Source organism: Equus quagga, chromosome 15, assembly GCF_021613505.1.
Source record: "Equus quagga isolate Etosha38 chromosome 15, UCLA_HA_Equagga_1.0, whole genome shotgun sequence".
Lineage (NCBI taxonomy): Eukaryota > Metazoa > Chordata > Mammalia > Perissodactyla > Equidae > Equus > Equus quagga.
The window spans coordinates 24,931,653-24,951,945 of NC_060281.1; the positions used below are offsets into that span (position 1 = coordinate 24,931,653).

Here is a 20,293-nt window from a genome sequence, read left to right on the forward strand (position 1 = left end):
ATTAATTTTTGCTTCTGCCTGCTGTTCCAGGATTATCATTAGCTTCAAACCATCTTTTCTATTAATTTCAGTGATTAAGATTTGCAGACCAGTTGGGTAGTGTAAATTTATACTTCAATTATGCACATGGATAGGTCTGTGGTTACAAATGCTAAAGGGAGACGTTTTCTTTTTCCACTGATAGTTCAGGCAGAGATAGACAGGTTTCCTTGCCATTTCCTATGCTGACAGATGGATATGAATTTTTTTCTTCGTTATTCTACTGATGGCACCAGGTTTACCAGGAGTCTTGTTTCTAAATACCCAGTTCATATTGGTCTAAAGGTTGGTTAATGGTATCAACGTTCTTTTCCTACCCCCACACTCCTACAGTTGCCCCAGAATTAATTCATGCACTTTTACTGTGTTTTTCATTTTCTTCTTTCTTTTTGGTTCCTAGATATTTTCCTTGCACTTTTTTTTTTTTTTTTTGCAGATTCAGCTATATATTAAAAGAGTATACATTATATTTTATCTAGAATTTCTAAGTAGATTTCAGAAGGAGTGATTTCAAGCTTTCCGGTCAGCCACAGTGGGAGAATTGGAAGTCTCGGATGTTTTGTATTTCCCTATCCTGTACTAGTGCAACTGGCTTGTTTGTTGTTATTATTGAGCTGCAGGACTTTCTATGATCTCTGTTACATTTTTATAGTTGTTGTCATTGTTTGGTCCCTCATCCTAGCTTTTTTATTTTTTAAATCCTGACTCAGTTGTCTAGTATGTTAGTTTTACCTCCCAGACCAAAGTCATTTGTGTGTATTTGACGTACTTACCATCTTGATTTTCCGTAAGCATTTGGTGAAAATATTAAACAGAGCAGTGCATGTACATATAGCCTGGGGATATGCCACTAAAGATCCCTCTGCCAGTGGACATTGATCAGAACTCTTTGAAATTACTTTCTATTATTCATTTCAGCTTACATGTCAATATTCGGCTCACAAGGCTTGTTCTTAGTGAATTTGCTCAGCTCAGTGCAATTCTTTTCTACTAATGTTTCTTAAGTACACCCTATGTACAATTGTGTGTGCTGTGTGCACCAGAGATATAAAGAGGAATAAACCACAGCTCCTTCCTTCATCATGCTGATAGCCTGGTAGAAGGGAAATTCAAGTAAGCAAATAAGCCGGTCATGTGATAACCTCTTCCTGCATTTTGCTCAGGATCAAATTCTATCTTTCTGACTGATTTCTAGTTTATGGCATCCACCTTCTTTCCTTTTATCGTTGTATCATAGACATATGAGTTGAGTTTATGCAGTTGATTTCTGGGAAAAGTTTCAAAAGGCTAATTTCCATGTCTCTTCTCCCTAGAATCTTTTGTGAATAAATTTATTCTGGTATTTTATATTCCTAAATTTTTAGAGCATTTTTATATCAATAAAGAATACTAAAAATATTGGACACGTTAGGTTACTTTTAGATTTCTTTCCCTTTTTTTTCTTTAATGTACCTTTTTACCCCTTTTGCCTTCCCCTCTCCCTACTTCCCTTCTGGTCACCACCAATCTATTCTCTGTGTGTATGTGTTTGTTTATGGTTATCTTTTTTTAATCTTCTACATATAAGTGAAATCATATGGTATTTGGCTGTCTCTATCTAACTTATTTCGCTTAGCATAATGCCCTCAAGATCCATCCATGTTGTCAAAAATGGCAAGATTTCATCTTTTCTGTGGCTGAGTAGTATTCCATTGTATATGTATACCACATCTTCTTTATCTGTTCATCCATTGATGGGCACACATTTGTTTCCAAGTCTTGGCTGTTGTGAATAATGCTGCAATGAACATAGGGGTGCATATATCTTTTTGAGTTAATGTTTTTGTGTTCTTTGGATAAATACCTGGAAATGGAATAGCTCGATGGTATATACTAGATGGTAGTTCTATTTGTAATTTTTTGGTGATTTCTATAGTGGTTACACCAGTTTATGTTCCCACCAGCAGTGTGTGAGGGTTCCCTTTTCTCTACATCCTCTCCAACACTTACTATTTCTTGTCTTTTTAACAATAGTCATTCTGACAGGCGTGAGGTGATATTTCATTGTAGTTTTGATTTACATTTCCCTAATAATTAGTGATATTGAACATCTTTTCATGTGCCTGTTGGCCATCTGTATATCTTCTTTGGGAAAATGTTCAGATCCTCTGCCCATTTTTTAATTGGGTTGTTTGTTTTTTTGCTGTTGAGTTGTATGAGTTCTTTATATTTTTTGGATATTAACTCCTTAACTGGTGTATAATTTGCAAATATCTTCTCCCGATTGTTAGGTTGTCTTCTCATTTTGTTGATGGTTTCCTTTCCTGTGCAGAAGGTTTTTAGTTTGATGTAATCCCATTTGCTTATTTTTTCTTTTATTTCCCTTGCCTGAGGAGACGATATTCAAAAAGATATTGCTGAAACTGGTGTCAAAGAGCATACTACCTATGGTTTCTTTTAGGAGTTTTATGATTTCAAGTCTTTAATCCCTTTTGAGTTAATTTTTGTGTATGGTGTAAGATAATGGTCTGCTTTCGTTCTTTTGCATGAGGCTGTCCAGTTTTCCCAATACCATTTATTGAAGAGACTCTCCTTTCTCCATTGTATGTTCTTGGCTCCTTTGTCAAAAATTAGCTGTCCATACCTACGTGGGTTTATTTCTGGGCTCTTGATTTTGTTCCATTGATCTGTGTGCCTGTTTTTGTGCCAGTACCATGCTGTTTTGGTTACTATAGCTTTGTAGTATATTTTGAAATCAGGAAGTTTGATACCTCCAGCTTTGTTCTTTTTTCTCAGGATTGCTTTGGCTGTTCAGGGTCTTTTGTTGTTCCATATAAATTTTAGGATTCTTTATTCTATTTCCATGAAAAATGTCATTGGAACTTTTATAGGGATGCATTGAATCTGTAGATTGCTTTAGGATGTATGGACATTTTAACTATGTTTATTCTTCCAATCCATAAGCACAGAATATCTTTCTATTTCTTTGTGTCTTCAATTTCTTTCAACAATGTTTTGTAGTTTTCAGTGTACAGGTCTTTCACCTCTTTGGTTAAATTTATTCCTAGGTATTTTATTCTTTTTGTTGCAGCTGTAAATGGGATTGTGTTCTTGATTTCTCCTTCTGCTATTTCATTATTAACGTATAGAAATGCAACTGATTTTTGTATGTTGATTTTGTACCCTGCAACTTCACCATATCCATTTATTATTTCTAATTGTTTTTTGATGGATTATTTAGGATTTTCTATATATAAAATCATGTCACTTTCAAATAATGACAGTTTTACTTCTTCTTTTCCAGTTTGGATCCCTTTTATTTCTTTTTCTTACCTGATTGCTCTGGCTAGGACTTCCAGTACTATGTTAAGTAAGAGTGGCAAAAGTGGGCATCTTTTTCTTATTCCTGTTCTTAGAGCGATAGCTTTTAATTTTTCACCGTTGATTATGCTGTTAGCTGTAGATTTGTTATAGATGATATTTATTATGTTAAGGTACTTTCCTTCTATACCCATTTTATTAAGAGTTTTTATCATAAATAGATGCTGTATCTTGTTGAATGTGTTCTCTGCATCTATTAGGATAATCATGTGGTTTTTATTCTTCATTTTGTTGATATATGTCACATTGATTGATTTGTTGATATTGAATCCTCCCTGTGTCCCTGGAATAAATCCCACTTGATGATGGTGTATGATGCTTTTAATGTATTGTTGTATTTGATTTGATAATATTTTGTTGAGGGTTTTTGCATGTATGTTCATTTGCGATACTAGCCTGTAATTTTCCTTTTGTGTGTTGCCTTTGTCTGGTTTTGGTATCAGGGTAATTCTGGCCTCATAAAATGAGTTAGGAAGCATTCCATCCTCTTCAATTTTTTTATAAGAGTTTGATAAAGATAGATATTAAATCTTTGAAAGTTTGGTAGAATTCACCAGGGAAGCTGTCTGGTCCTGGACTTGTTTTATGAGAGGTTTTTGATTACTGTTGCAATCTCCTTACTAGTGATCAGTCTATTCAGATTCTTTATTTCTTCTTGATTCAGTTTGGAAGGTTATATAATTCTGAGAATTCATCCATTTATTCTAGTTTATGCAATTTTTTAGTGTATAGCTTTTTGTAATATTCTCTTATAATTCTTTGTATTTCTGTGATGTCCATTGTAATTTCTCCACTTTTTCTTCCTGATTTTATTTATTTGAGCCTTCTCTCTTTTTTTTCTTTCTTAGACTAGCTAACAGTTTGTCAACTTTGTTTATCTTTTCGAACTAGCTCTTAGTTTCTTTGATCTTTTCTATTATCTTTTTAGCCTCTATTTCATTTATTTCCACTCTGCTTTTAATTATTTCCTTCCTTCTAATGATTTTTTTTTTTTTGAGGAAGATTAGCCCTGAGCTAACATCTGCTGCCAATCCTCCTGTTTTGGCTGAGGAAGACTGGCCCTGAGCTAACATTCATGCCCATCTTCCTCTACTTTATACGTGGGACGCCTGCCACAGCATGGGTCAACAAGTGGTGCTTAGTTCCACACCCAGGATCTGAACTGGCGAACCCCAGGCCATCGAAGCGGAATGTGTGAACTTAACCACTGTGCCACTGGGCTGGCCCCCTTCCTTCTACTGATTTTAGGCCTTGTTCTTCTTTTTTAGTTCTTTTGGGTGTATTGTTATTGTTTCTTTTTTTATTTGAGATTTTTCTTGTTTCTTGATATAGGCCTGTATTACTTCCCTCTTAGGATCACTTTTGCCGTATCCCATAGATTTTGGTATGTTGTAATTTCATTTTCATTTGTCTCCAGGTATTATTTTATTTCTCCTTTGATTTCTTCATTGACCCAATAGTTGTTCAGTAGCATTTTGGCTAATCTCTGCATATTTGTGACTTTTCTAGTTTTTTTCTTGTGATTGATTTTTATTTTCATACCATTGTGGTCAGAAAAGATGTTTGATATTATTTCAGTCTTCTTAAATGAATTGAGACTTGTTTTGTGGCTTCATATGTGATCTATCCTGGAGAATGTTCCATTTGCATTCAAAAAGAATGTGTATTCTGCAGTTTTTGGATGGAATGTTCTGTATATATCCATTAAGTCTGTCCAGTCTAATGTGTCATTTCAGGTATGAAATGTGTCATTTCATTTATTGATCTTCTATCTGGATGATCTAGCCATTGATGTAAGTGGAGTGTTAAAGTCCCCTACTATTATCATGTTGCTATCAATTTCTCTTTATGTATGTTAATATTTTCTTTTCTTTTTCTTTTCTTTTTATTCCTATGATAACTGCTTTTCCCTTTGGCTAAATTTTTCTCGAAATTTTCTCTTTTCCAAGCTTCTGTTTCCCAGAAAGGCATTTCAATATGGATGTCTGATATGATATCAATTTAGTCTTTTTTGGCCTTGTCCCTTGTATTGGCTTTTTCACCCAGGGTTTCCTACTTGGTCCAAGACTTCAGTTCATTTTTTATTATTGGTCTTTGAAAATTTATTAGACAAACTAATGATGTAACCACATTTTTAGTGAAAGAGCTTAATTTAGTTAAGAAATAAATTTTTATCTGGACTAGAAATTTTGGATTTGACTTTTACTTTTTCTCTCTGTAACCCCAACCAACATTCGTTAATCAGGAAGTCCTGTCAATATTTCCTCTTCAAAGCATTTCATATCTGTTCCTGGTGTCTTATTCCCATGTTTAGTGTCCTAGCCCACATCCTTATCCTTTCTTACCTGATAATTGGATAACTTCCTAAATGTTTTCCATTTCTCTTGACTTCAATATTAGTCCTGTTTTTCATATTGTGATTCATGATCTACTAGGTTATAAAATCAGTTTACTTGTTCATGATTGGAACTTTTTAATGATACAAAATAGTAGAGATAGACAATATTAGAGTCCATGGCTATAATAAGGGTGTTTTTTCATGAGCCTTCTGCTTTAATTATATATATATGCCAACTGTCAACGTACCATCTGTAATAGGAGATAATAATTATATGAGTATTTGTCATTTGGTGGAGTGTCTACCTAGCATTGAATCTTTTTCCTGTGTTTAGAGAACTACGTATCACGTAAGTCTTGGTAAGAGGTGGGGCCTGCCTTGCATTACAGAAGCTACAACAAAGCCTAAGTCTTGCTTTCCCAGCATCCTTTGCAGCAAAGGTAGCGGCTGGTGACTTAAACTTGCTTAGTCAGACATCTGGGGTGTTGAACTGGGACTGACACAAGCGGGGAAAGTGAGTGCCTAGGCTGATGGTGATGGCGGTGGCCGTGACACTGGCCTTTGGCTTTCTAGGCAGCAGGGGCTGACAGTCCCAGCTGTGGCATCCAATGGTGGCAATCGGGTCCTCATCAGAATGGTTCTGGGCATAGTTCAGGAATGTTTCTGGCTGTCTAGCTTCCTTTAGCCCCTGCCTATTTCCTGAGTCTGGTCCTCCAAATGTCCTGGAGATTTTGTGAGCTACTCCGTTTTGATTCAGTCAGTTTCTTTCCTACTTGCTGTGGACTGAATTGTGTCCCACACGCATCCCCCTCAAATTTAGGTGTTGAATCCCTAACCCCCAATGTGACTGTGTTGGAGACAGGGTCTTTAGGAGATAATTAAGATTAAATGAGGTCTTAAGAGTGGGGCCCTAATCTGATAGGACTGTGGCCTTATAAGAAGAGGAAAAAAGGGAGATCTTTCTCTCTCAGTCTTGTGGGGTGCAGGGGGAAGGCAGAGAGATCTGCAAGGCAGGAAGAGTTCTCTCACCTGAAACCAAACCCTGCTGGACCTTGATCTTAGACTTCCCAGCCTCCAGAATTATAAGAAATAAATTTTTGTTGTTTAAGCCACTCGGTCTGTGGTATTTTGTTATGGCAACCAGAGCTGACAAATACAGATTTTGGTGCAGAGAAGTGGGGAGCAGCAACACACTTTCATAGAAAGTGGGAGGCATAGCCTCATGGACTTCTCAGAGTGTCATTGTGGAGTGGGAACTTCCTCGCCTATCAGAGCCGAGACCTGGGGTAGCTTTTTCCACTAGAGGACCTTTCCCAGTGATTTCCAGGCGAGTGGGCCATCTGCTTTTCACTCACTCCTGCATAGCCTACTCAGAAACGCAGTTTTAAAGGAAGAGAAACAAACAGCATGTAGTAGCTTGCATCACTGGCAACATTTCTACACATCTGAGTGTGCTGGAGTCCAGGCCCAGATACCCAGGATCCCGCTTAGCCAGCACCTGCCACCTCTGCCCTGGCCTCGTCTCCAGCTGCAACTGCAGGCTCCACGCTGTGTCACCAAAGGTGCCAGCACACCTCTGAACACATCTATTCTATTCCTGGGAACTATACCTCTTAACATCTTGTTTGAGGCACAAAGCCTAAGTACCCCACATGACAGAGATCAGTCAAGCTACAGAAAAAAACCTGAGAGTTTATTATTACAATTAAAGTTTTTAAAGTGGCTGGCTATGAATGAACAGTAACATTTTCAAAAGAAAATAAACTGAGAATGGACTTGTGTGAGATGTGGAAAATATTTTAAAGCAGAGGAAATGATTCACCACCTCAAAGACGTGGCGCTTAGATGAATTATGCAGGTCAGTTTCTAACTTCTGTGGAGAGCCTCTATGTCTTGGATAAATCCATATGTGTGTGCTTTGCATAATGCTCACAGAAGATTATTTAATATTAGTATGCAGAAAGAAAGGAACCCCTTTGAATGATCTTAGCCATTTCCTCCAAGAATCAGAGTGGTGGTGGGGGAGAGCATGACTTGTGGAGGGCAGCTTTGTTTACATAATGGATGCTTTGTGAAGTAATTAAAAAGTGACCTTTGAAACATTTAACTTGGTTTGTTTTGTTAGATTTTCTCATTTATTTTTTTTTCCTTGGGTATGTTTTGGCAACTTCTCATAACATCTAACGGAATGCTTTAAGAGAATATATTTTATCTTTTATTTCATGAGTCAAATTATAAGCGTTAGGTAAAAATGAGTAAGTTATATTGAAAAGTAAACATTCAAGTAATATTCAAGTTACTTTCTAGCCATTAACTAAAATAAGGATTTTATGGTACAGACAAGGTGCTCAATATTTAATCTTAGGAACAAGTGTTTCAATGATTTTTATAATTTTAGGTAATTTTCCGGAGAAATTTCATTTTTAGTAGATTCCACTTTTCATTACTGAACAGGGGTCTTAATAACATGTATTCAAAGAAATGTTTTGCTACTTTGAAATTAATATTGAATATTACTTAAAGTTATAATGGAGGAGGGTTTGAATTGCATTTGTTTCTTATATGAGAAATTTAAAGAACAGTTAATTCAATTTGGAGGCCCTGAGGAGCAGAACAGAAGCAATCAGGGAGAGTTGCCGTGAGGTGCCCTGGGGTTCTGGGTGCAGATGGCTGAGCAGCAATTAAACTTGACCAAAAGTGAAATGGTGGTTTTGTGAGGTTATGAGCTTCTCATCAGGCAGCATTCAAGAAAGGCTGAATAACCTATGTCAGGGATCCTGGCACGTCCTGGACTCTGCGTTCTGTGGAGGGGTCCAGCGGGGACTTCGGAGGGCTCTTGGGAGTCTAGGACAAAAGATGTAGGTAGCTTAGTTGGTAAGCGTGTGCTTTCTGTTGGATGAGTCAGTATTCGAACTCATCCTGTGGTCACTCTTCTTTTGAAAACAGAATCAGTAAAAGAAATCGCTCTTAGTTATTTAAGATGCAGTTGAACACTTAGCTGTTCTGATTTTCTAAGCCTAAAATAAATCACATAGGGGACAAAGGATTTACTCAAGTTTTGAAAGGCTTTCAAAAAGGTCTCTAACTGGTGGCCCTCACAACTTTAATTCAGGCTAGAGAAGAGGAAAAGTGTCTATTTGTTGCCTCTAGATCTCTTGTGCTTCTAATTGAATTTTGCTCATAGCCAGGTCACGTTCCTTCTTTACGTATCTAATTCACTACCAAACATGTTTCACATACTTTTATGTTAAGACAACTGTCATGTAAACACTGTGTATTTTGGGTCAAGAGGACCTGATTTATTTAGAAATACCACGAGAGGACCTGTAATGACAGCTCCTTCCACATGCAACCATCTTTCAGTGAGATGTTAAGGGGTGAAAAAGAAGTTGAATAGTTTTCAGTCTCAGAATCAAGGCTGCCATCCTGTGGGGAAATTAGAGGTAATTGTCAGGCCATTGTCTAAGGCTGAGTGGTATTTCCGGAGATGGCAATTCTCAGAATACCCAACGTTCTATCTCTTCTTTCTCAGCTTTCTGTCTCCCATCCTCAAAATGCCAAGCTTGAACTCTCTGATCTGCTCCTGACAATCCTGTAAAATCCTCTCCTTCTCTGTCTCCTTTCTCTGCTTTATTATTTTTCTTTATAGCAGTTATAACCACATCAAATTATAATTGTATACAGCATTTATTTTACTTTTTAAATTGGTATTGGTTCAGATCCTGATTATTTCCACTAGAATGTAAGCCTCATGTGGACAGGGAGCCGGTCTGTCTTGGTCACTGCTATATCTCTAGCTCAGAGTAGTATGTAGCACATACTAGGTTCTAGGAATAAGTCTTTCAACATATTTATTGGCTCATTTGTCTACTTGAGTTTCTAGTAGTGTTCATTGAATTGATTTAGATTTCTTCTTAGAACTCCACTTTCTCATCTGATGTGATTCCTTGCCTCCCCACTCATCCTCTCTTTTGCTGTTGTTGTGAAAGATTCTCCTCATTTTACACCTTTAAGAGAAGCCAAAGCTCACAAGTTAAAAAATAAATAAATAAAGGCAATCACTTCTTGGACTTGTCTCTGTCTGTTCACTCACTATTTCTTGTAGTTGCTTTCCTTCCCAGCTCAAGTCTTGGAAGTGATGATCTCCTCTGCTGCCTTGGCCCCATTCCCTCCAAAATCCTCTGCAAAATCCTTGTGCTGTATTTATGTTTCATAAATTCCTCTCATCAACATACTTTTTTCCTAGAGCTTCTCATAGCCAAATCTAAAAATGCCTGCATTATGCTCATTCTGACCTTTTCCACATGTGCAACACCATGCAACTGGCCATGCTTCTGCTTTGGTTTCAGTAGCACATGGGGCATCTTCCTGAGGGAACCCTGATGCTAGTTAGTTTTATTTCTGACTCTACAGTGCACCGCCTAACTCCCTACTTCTTTTCTTTCTATACTCCAGGAACAATCACCAGCCAAGGGACAAATTCTTATAGTCCCATACTTACAATTGTTGTTATCCTCACTGTTCCTTGGCAATCTTATTCCAAAATTTGAATCTCTTTAAATTTACAAATATTCTAGAACACAAGTTTTTCCATTAGTTTGGTGTGACTGGTTGTTCTGATTTGGTCTTCAGAATGGTGCCGAATTGAAGTTGAAGAAACTGCTCTAAATGGACTCCCAGCCCCAAACCCTACATGAATGTATTCATTGGACAAGTATTTTTGTCTGCCTGCTATGTGCAGACATTGTTTTAGGCTCTGAGGATGCCAGGGTAAACGTGGCAGAGAAAGTCCCTGCTTTCTTGGAGCTTACTTTCAGTTTGAGTATTTTATTGTCCCAGGGGAATTTTTAAAAGGACTTCTTACACTTAATTGGGTTTTAAATTAGAATTTAATCTATTAAAGCTGTGCATTCAGAAACCTACTTCAACCTATAAATCTTATGATTCTATTTTTAAATCTAGTCATTATTATATAAAAATAAGAACAGTCTGTTTCACTTATTATTTTATTAACATTTAGTTAATTCAAGTTTGAGTTGAAATTTCTCTAAACAATTAGTTCTGATCCCAATTTAGGTAATTCAATTCCCTTAAACATTTTAAATCATTTTATCCTTTAATATATCTGATTTCCCAAGCATCTCAACTACCTGGTGGGGCAGACTTACAAACCTTACAAGCAAATCCTTCTAAGCTCATAAGCAACTTCAAAAATAATAATAAACACATACATGTAGTAAATGTAGTAAATCAACCTCCTTAAACATTTCCACACTATTTCTAAAATTAAAGGAAATGCTCTTACACCTTCCAATTTAATATCACAAGTCTGAAATCAATTACATGTTTCAAATGGAAATCATAATCTCTTTAAGTATTTCAAACTCTTTAAATAAACATATCTAGAATAGCTCGGTGTTATGAAAATTGCTCTTAAACATATTCCATAAAAGCATAAAGAATATGGATTTGATTTACTTTGTTATCTCTATTCTTGTTTATTTAAACTTTCCAGGAGCAGTAAAGTCACAAACACAATTAAGATAAGTAGTTGTACTGTCTTTGCATAACTGAGGTTACTAGGTTGAAAAATCAAAATATCCCTATGGTGAATTGTTACTCAGAGATTGGCCTGACTTATGTTTTTCAAAGATGGCTCCTGGTTGTTGGCTGATGAAGGATTGAGGGAGATCAGAGGATATCAATCTGGTAGGGACTCCTTGGTCCTTTTAACTCTTCATCAGCTTCTTCATGGGAAGGAACTTTATTTGGTTCTCTCAGAATACACCTTATTAGCTCCCAAGACTCTGCTGCTTCTTCAATGCTTCTCTTCTATTCTTTCCCCTGCCGCATGCCTTTTTAATTACTGTTCTGGTCTTTTGATTGCTGTTTCAGTCTCTTTACTTGTGATTGGTATATTCAGATTATCTATTCCTTCTTGGTTCAGCTTTGGGAGATGGTAAGAGTCTAAGAATTTATCCATTTCTTCTAGATTGTCCAATTTGTTGGCATATAGCTTTTCATAGTATTCTCTTACAATCTTTTGTGTTTTTGTGGTATCCATTGTAATTTCTCCTCTTTTAGTTGTAATTTTATTTATGTGAGCTTTCTCTCTTTTTTTCTTTGTAAGTCTGGCTAAGAGTTTGTCAATTTTGTTTATCTTCTCAAAGAACCACCTCTTTATTTCATTGATGCTTTCTACTGTCTTTTTTGTTTCAAATGCATTTATTTCTGCTCTGATTTTTATTATTTCACTCCTTCTGCTGATGTTGGGCTTCGTTTGTTCTTCTTTTTCTAATTCTGTTAGGTGTAATTGGAGATTGCTTATTTGGGATTTTTCTTGTTTGTTAAGGTGAGCCTGTATTGCAATGAATTTCCCTCTTAGTACCACTTTTGCTTCATCCCATATGAGTTGGTATGGTATGGTTTCATTTTCATTTGTCTTCAGGTATTTTTTTATTTCTCCTTTAATTTCTTCAATGCTCCATTGGTTGTTCAGTAGCATGTTGTTTAGTCTCCACATCTTTGTCCCTTTCTCAGCTTTTTTCTTGTCTCTCAGACATCTTTTCGGTTATGTGGATGTCCTCTGTTGGAATATGAATGTCCTGTTTGTTGTATCATGGGGGGGGGGGGGGTTTGGGGAGAGCTCATGCCACCATGATGGTGACATCACCTCCTTTTCTGGTCTTTTGATTTAAATTTCCTCCCAGTTCTACTGCTGGTGGTGTGGTGGGATGCTTTAGATTCTAGGGGTAGAGAAAGATCAGGCCCCAAGAAGAGAATGGGAGAGGGGTTGGATTTAGTGCACGACAAAAAAACCTCAAAACATTCTTGACACATAGGCATAAGCAAAAATCTAGAAGTATGCACAGCATTTGTTAACCTGGGTTATCTTTGTGCAGTCAGGTTGCGGAGGACTTTGACTTCCTACTCTAATCTACTCTTTTTTTTTTTTTTGGCAAGAAATATATACTAGTTCTATAATCAGAGAAATTTAAAAAAAGAAATAAAAAGAAATGTAAATAAAGGGGATTAGTGTGGCAGTAAAATCAGAAAAGGCCTTATGCAGATGGTAGAGGTGGATTTTGATGAAGAATTGAGCCTACCCATTAAAAAATATATGTATATCTCATTATTAAATCTTCTATCTATACCTAGTTGTAGAGTAGGAATAGCTTTTGCAATAGCAGACTTTAATGTGTCTTTTCAGACTGACTGTGAGTGATAGTCACTGTGTATATCATCCTTCCTGGGGTGACTGATCCCATCGTGTCAGAGCTGCAGTGAACATAAGACCAGTTTGGGTTTTGCAGCTCTCCCTAAAAGCAGCAGTACAGTGACAAGTAGGTAAGCACCAGCTTTGTGTAGGAAGCACTACAAGATGCTTTCATGGGATTTACAGGGAGTGAAAAGCAAACTCTGACTTGCCTTAGAAAACTTGATGTAATTATGGAATCAAGCATAATGGCTTTGTTGACCAGAATAATTGTATTTTAAATTTTTACTTGTTTGGAAAGAAAATGGAAGCTTCTGGATCATATTAGTCTGTTTAGACAATGTTGTTATCTCATCCTACCTGAAATATTTTTAATTGCTGTAAAGTCCTTTTACAAGAAGTACAGTGCTAAGTATGTTTAGACTGATGACATTCATATCACTGAATAGAATAAACTGAATATTGGGTCTCCTCAGCTTAACAAAGTTTGGCTCTCTAAAGCCTGTTTTGGATGGCCTGGGGAAAGTATGCAACATTTCTACTGTTGAAGCAAAGCTTCATTGACCAAATTGTGTGAGCATTTTTCATGTCTGAACTTAGCAACCAGCACTTCAAAATCTCCAAAGAGATATTGGCAACACAGCTAGGCAGCTTATACCCTCATAGGTGGCTACTCACACAATATCGTGATCCAGTTTGATGATACCTCCAAGTAACTGAGCAAGACCCTGTGGCTAGGACTCCCCATCCAAGTGCAGACTAGGTTGTACACTCTATATGTGCTGCACATGAATTTTACTTTTTTATATTATATTGTACCTAGAACAGTGCCGTGGAAGCATAAATGTTTAGTTGGAATGAATGTATGAAGAAAAGGATGAATGAAGGGATAAATAACAGGCTTTCAGCAAATTTTTGATTGGTAATTTTGATGAAACTTTTATACTATATCCATGAACTTATGGGTAAATTTGATATGGCTAGCTTGGTCAGATTTAGCATGACCAAATTTAAGCCATTTCTTTGAGGCTAAGTAAATCATTCAAAATACAGCTTACTGACTCAGATCATTGCATAGTTGAGCTGATCAGCCATGAATATGGTGAAAAAGCCAGTTTGACGGCTGACTGCCCATGCAGTGGTAATATATAGAACTAGTCTTTTTCTGTAATCTGCTGCTTTGCTGGCCTTAGACTTGTGGCCACATTTAAGGAAAGAAACCCAGATTAATGAGATGATATTCCAAATCCTGAAACAAAATAGGACATATATTTTCTATATGTAGCACTTTCTTGGCCCAGATACTCTTAAGTAACTGCTGGGAAATTGCTGTAAAATACATAGAGAACTGGTCCTATTGTATGAGCCTTTACAGTATAATACAAGCTCCAGGTTCGGGGACCACATGTTAAAGTCACATTGGGGCCAGGTTTCCGGCTGAAATTTCAGCACAAACGATTTACTGAAGATATTGGGAATATTCCTTGACAGAACTGTTTAATACTAGAATGAGTTATTAGGAGCAATTGTAGATTCTGTTGGCAGCCTTTAAATATAGTTCAATTTCTCCTCTGTCCATGATGGTTTGAGTGGGCCTACCTGAGAGCAGAAGGACAACCCAGACTGATCCTTCTAGCCCAGAGCTTTTATGATTCATTATAACCCAAAGGAAGCCCCAGTGCTTAAGCAATTTAGTAGTTCTTTTTGTGTATTCAAATAAGAGCCACACACCACGTTGGACGTTTACGCTGTAGCTTGGCTAGCTGCCCCCGTGTGAAGACCTTCATTATTGAGTTTTGTTTTCTTTCACTCTAAACCTTTTCCCTTGGGTGGAAATGTGTGCTTGGCCTCAGCTCATAGGGAAATTATTTAATGTATAACTCTGAACTTAATATGCTGAGTTAAATAGTGGTAGAACAATATAAGCTTTTTTTCTTTTGTTCTCATTTGTGAAACGAATTATGATCTTCAAGAGAAGTGGGTGCTTATTTCCAAGCTGACAAAATTCTTTCTGAAATTTCTGCATCAAAAGAGTTTAGGGAGAAAATAAAATAATAAATAGAATTGAAAAGATATTGTAAGATTATTAGATATAATTCTTTTGCTCTTTCAACCACTACAGAATTTTCAAGATACCTAATAAGATTGTGTACATCTCTTATTTTGGAAGTAGGTGCTTTCTATATTTTTATTTTAATTTTTTTGAACTAAGAATGTATTGAAAATGCCTAGCAATTTTTTCATGCAATGTAGAGATGTTTTTAATGCAGTGTGAAAATTCAACTTGAAACTACCCAAATATTTAGGTGAAATAGGCTCTGTTCCAACACCCCTCTGCATGTATCCATTATTTATGTGGAAAACAGATCATATTAGTGTGAGTTCTGTGAAAATAAAAGTAGGCATCCTAAGCAGGATGAAAATTTAGACTGTTTATACTGCATCCTTTTTGTGTTCCAGCTGACTGCTTAACCTTTTAGTATCTAAACTTAACACATGTAGAATATATAAAGTGGGTGAGTTAAAGTTGTTAGGAGGGCCATAACTTCTCAGTTTCCTGTATGTTTAAACTTGAAACCTTAATGCCGTATTAATGGAATTTTGTGTTTTATATGTTCGTGCACACGTCTGCCAGACAGATGCTGAAAAGGCCAAAATGGGACTAATACAACTAAGAATACAACTAAAAATATTCTATAAATGTGATTATAGGGGTTAAGTATTGTGTTGAGATTACTTTTTTGTTTTTTGACAAAGCCGGCATAGCTGACTGATCATTAATATGTGAGAAGAATGTTCATATGTGCCAAAGAGCATCCTTCAGTCTTACTTGAATACAGGCTGTCTTGACTTTACAGACTGCTGAATAACTGTGTGCAAAGCAAATATTTATATAATTAATCACATTACCATCAAATTCCTTTAATATTTTAGAAGTGAAAATTTAAAAATATATTGGCTATAAGACAAAATAATCTTAAAAGCTTTAAATTTAGAGAGATTTGTCTGTGATATTGCACAACTCTTATAAGTTTGTCAGAGAAACAATTATATAATTGTGTTCACAATATTTGTTAAAATATAGGACAAAGTTAGTTCCACTGTCTCCTTGAGGATTTAGTTGTTTGGTCATGCTGACTATGCTACTATTTTAAAGAGCAGAATTCTGTATGGCTCTAAGCTTCCCAAGAGTAGAGACAATAATTGATTTGTTAAACCCTTCCTCCCTTTGTCCCTCTCTCCAAACTTTTCCTTCTTTCCATTTTTTATTGAATGCCCATAGACTCCTAGTTACCCTGCCCTAGGCTTAGGAGATACTTAAGTGATTAAGATAGAATTTCTGTTCACAAGGAGAACACAGTCTCATGGGTGAAACAGACAGGAAAATCAGTCACTTATTGATGCAGTGGAAGGTGTAATGAGTGGAAAAGGGACACAGAAGAAAAGCCTCAGTTCTTTCTTGAGATGGTGGTGGGGAGGTGAAGGAGACGGTGCAGAAGTAGTCAGAAAGAGCTGTAAAGAGCAGGTAGCAAAGGAATTCAGTCTGAGACTTGGAGATGTAGGTGTCTTAGAAGCAAATACATATGAAGAAAGAAGAAATTTGGTTGGGACAGAGGGTTGGAGAGTGAGACTTATGGGTAGTGAGGTGACTTGGCCTTCCCCAGAGAAGAAGTTAAATTCAAGTATGGATGAATATGTGGGAAATCTATTGGGAACTGTAGACAAATCAAAGAGCTAGAGAAAGTATAATGTGGAAATAATGAGAACTGACACATGAAAGGTATTCCAGGTTATGAAAAGCCTCATAGGGCCTACAGAGAAAACTGGATCTTATCCTAAAAGTAATCAGAAGTTGCCAAATAATTCAAATCAGTGTGGTGGCCCAGTTATATGTATTATAGAAAAATTATTCTGGTAGCAATGTAGATAGAGGATGAATTGGCGGGACACGAAGCTATTTCGATTGGTATTGCTGAAATGCAGGGTTCTGAGAGGGAAAGGCTGTCTAGGGTCTAGGGAGATAGCACAAATAAGTGAAATGGGCCAAGTTCAGAAAATGGAGAACTTGGACTTAGGGCCTGTGTAAATAAAAGGAGCAGTCACCACTTGGCTCCAGCCAGTTGTTACCATTTGGGAAAGCAAAGACACACCACCACACACATACACACACCCCATTGCACATTCATTATTTACTTTTGGCTCTCAGGCAGGTGTCAAACGTTTTTAAAAACATGAACTGGTCAACGCTGTACTGACCAAACAAAATAAATCTTTGGGCCAGATACAACCTACGCCAATGTATCACTGAAGTGTGTTCTTTTGAACACTGATCTTTAAAAAATGAGTTCTGTGGTCAAACAAATTAGAAGCAACTGGAACTTGACAAAACTGATTTTAAAATTCACAAGGAAAAGAACACGTGCAAGAATAGCCAAGACGATTTTGTAGAAGAACAAAGGTGAGGATACTTGTCCTGCCAGATATCAAACCATATTATAAATCTATGATAATTCAAATAGTGTGGTATTGGCGCAGGAATGGACAAATAAGTTAATAGGATAGAATGGATATTTTAGAAACAGTTTCATGTACATATGAAAATTTAGTTTATGATAAAGGTGGCATTTCAAAGGAGTCAGAGAATGATGGATCATTTAATAAATGGTGCTGGGAAAATTAGCTATCAACTGAGCAAAAACAAAGTTAGATTCTAACTCATGCCATTAAGAAAAAATAAACATAAGATGGCTTAAATAACTAATTGTAAAAATAAAAGCGATAAATTGAGGGAATTGGAGAAAACAAGTTTATGATGTTGAAAAAAAGAAGGCCCTCTTAATGACATATAGTGCAAAAGACAAATTTGACTTGAGTAAAATAAGAAAAAGAATTTGGATAACAAAAGCCACCCTAAGCAATATTAAAAGGTACGCTACTATCTGGGAGAAAATATGCAACATATAACAGAATTAATATCTATAATGTGGAAATAATTCCTCCCAATTAATAAGAAAGTGACCAACGATCCATTCTAGAACTAGTCAAAGGACTTGAATTGGCAGTTCCTGAAGAGGAAATATAATTAGTTAATAAACATATGAAAGTATGCTTACTATGAATATGAAAATGTGTTTAATCACATTGAAATCAGATAAATGAAAATTAGAAATATAAGAGACACCTTTTCCTTACTAAACTGGCAAAATAAAAATTTGGTAATGTCAAGAGTAAGTGAGAGTCCAGGCAAGCAGGGGCTCTTGCATTGCATGTGTGAATGCATATTGGTGCAGCATTGTAGAGGACACCACTATCTGTACCTGTCAAAACTGAAAGTATACCTGCTCCATGATCAGAAATTTCACTTTAAAGTATTGTCAGGGAGGAAGACATTTCCTGTACCCTCTGGGTCCTTCTGGCTGAGCTATGAATTAAATTCACATGAAACAGAATGACAGGAGAAAATCAAACAAAGCTTTATAGCATGTATACTTGGGAGAGACTAAGGAAAAGGGAGCAACTTGCCAAAATGGTGGAGGCTCTCATCTTAAATACCATCTTCAGCTAAAGACAAAGGAGGATGTTGGGGGTAGTGGTTTGGGATTTCAAAGGGGAAGAAGGCAATTCACATGGAAATGGAAAAGCAAATGTTTGGTAAATAGAACTTTGATAAGAGTGGGCTTAGCATGGATCCTCCTAGTCTACCAGATACCCAGAGTTATTTATGGTGATGGCCTGTCCTGAGGACAGGCCTTTATCTTAAATTTCTTTTAGGCAGCTAGGGGGAAGGTCAAAGTTTGTTTCTAAGTCTTTTGTTCTTAAAAATAATCAAGGCAAGGCAAAGAGACACGTTTTGGGCTGGCCAATTCTGATCCCCACAGTATCTCCTGTAGAGAAATGTTAAAGGCTGTTTTCCCTTCTAGTGTTCTTTTGCAATGGCAAGAAATTGGAAAGAATCCAACTGTTCATCAGTAGAGTACAGGTTAAATAAGCTGTACGTTTATGCTGTGAAATACTATACAGACTTAGAGTCTAAAAGAATGAGATGGATCTTCTGATGTGATAAGATGTATTGTTGAGGGAATAAAACAAATTACCCAGCAAGACAGAGTATTAAACCAGTTATTTAAAAAGAGAAAAAGACATAAAACAATGCTATATGTAAAAAAAATCTGGAAGTATGCTTGCAAATGGGATAACAGTGATTAACTAGAGTGAAAGTTTGAAGATGGAGGAGGGGGATTATGTTCAAGAGTGACTTACGTGTAATTTAAAAATTTTAACAAGAATGTATTCCTGCATTTATGAACTACTTGTATAATTAAAAATAAATAAAAATCTTTTCAATGATGGGAGAAACTTGAGCCTGCTTATTTTCTAGGGTGGAATCAATTAGTTGAAAGGAAGGAGTCAAAAATACAGGAGAGGAGTTAATTGGTAGAAAAGGTCTCCAGGGAGGTAGGAGAGAATACAATCTAGAATTTAGTTGGATGAGATTAGCTTTGGATAGGAGAAGCACCAATTCTCTAGGACCAGAGAAGAGGAGGAAGTGATGGGCTAATGGAGATAAATTTGTATATGTGGGAGGGGAGGTTGGGAGGGAGAGAGCAGTGGAGGAATTTCCGGTATGATGACCTCTATTTTCTCTTTGCAGTAACAGCTTGTCCCCCACCACCCTTGTGTCCTGTTTTTCTCACTATGGATATCAGTAAATGTGACTGACTGGCTTCTCCACCTGTTCACCTCAAGCACATTTAATGTTATTAATATCTCATTACTATTAGGTTTTATCCTCTTGTCACCTTTGTAAGGAGCAGCTTGTTACTGCCATTGCATATGCACCCACAAGTCCTGCAATGCTACCCTGAAAATAACAAGGTCATAATAATGGGCCGTATGGATGCACCAATTCCTACTGTGTGAAAGAATCTGGGAACTGCTTTCAAATAGCTTGCTTTAATTCTAGCGCATCCCATTTTGTACTCCAGAGTTTTTCTGTTTCCTGTGCGTTCGGAGGACCACATTCCCAACTTTCTCCCCAGAGAAGTCTGTGAAACCACTCCCCGTTGGCATTCTCTAGAATTTCTTTTTTTGCAGCCTCACAAAGCCCTCTGTTGTTCCTCTAACAGTCAGCTAACTGTAAGGCTGGGGAGAAGTGATTCTGCCCTTCCCTCTCCTCTAGATTTTAAGAGCCTTCCAGCAGCTGACCTTACCTGTTATGTAAAATATATTTCGCCACTCATTACAAGTTGCAACGCTTTTGTGATCCTTGGGTTCCAGATAGGGAATTGAAAAGAGTTTTTAGACGTCAGTCATCAAAGGAAATTGAGGAAAATATCTGA

At 36.8% G+C, this 20,293-nt stretch overlaps 1 protein-coding gene across 3 annotated transcripts in view; it reads left to right on the top strand.

The window, feature by feature from the left end:
- The window catches only part of KIF6 (kinesin family member 6), a 375,031-nt gene that overhangs the window by 41,114 nt on the left and 313,624 nt on the right, over window positions 1–20,293 (top strand). The gene's annotated exons all lie outside the window — the stretch shown is intronic.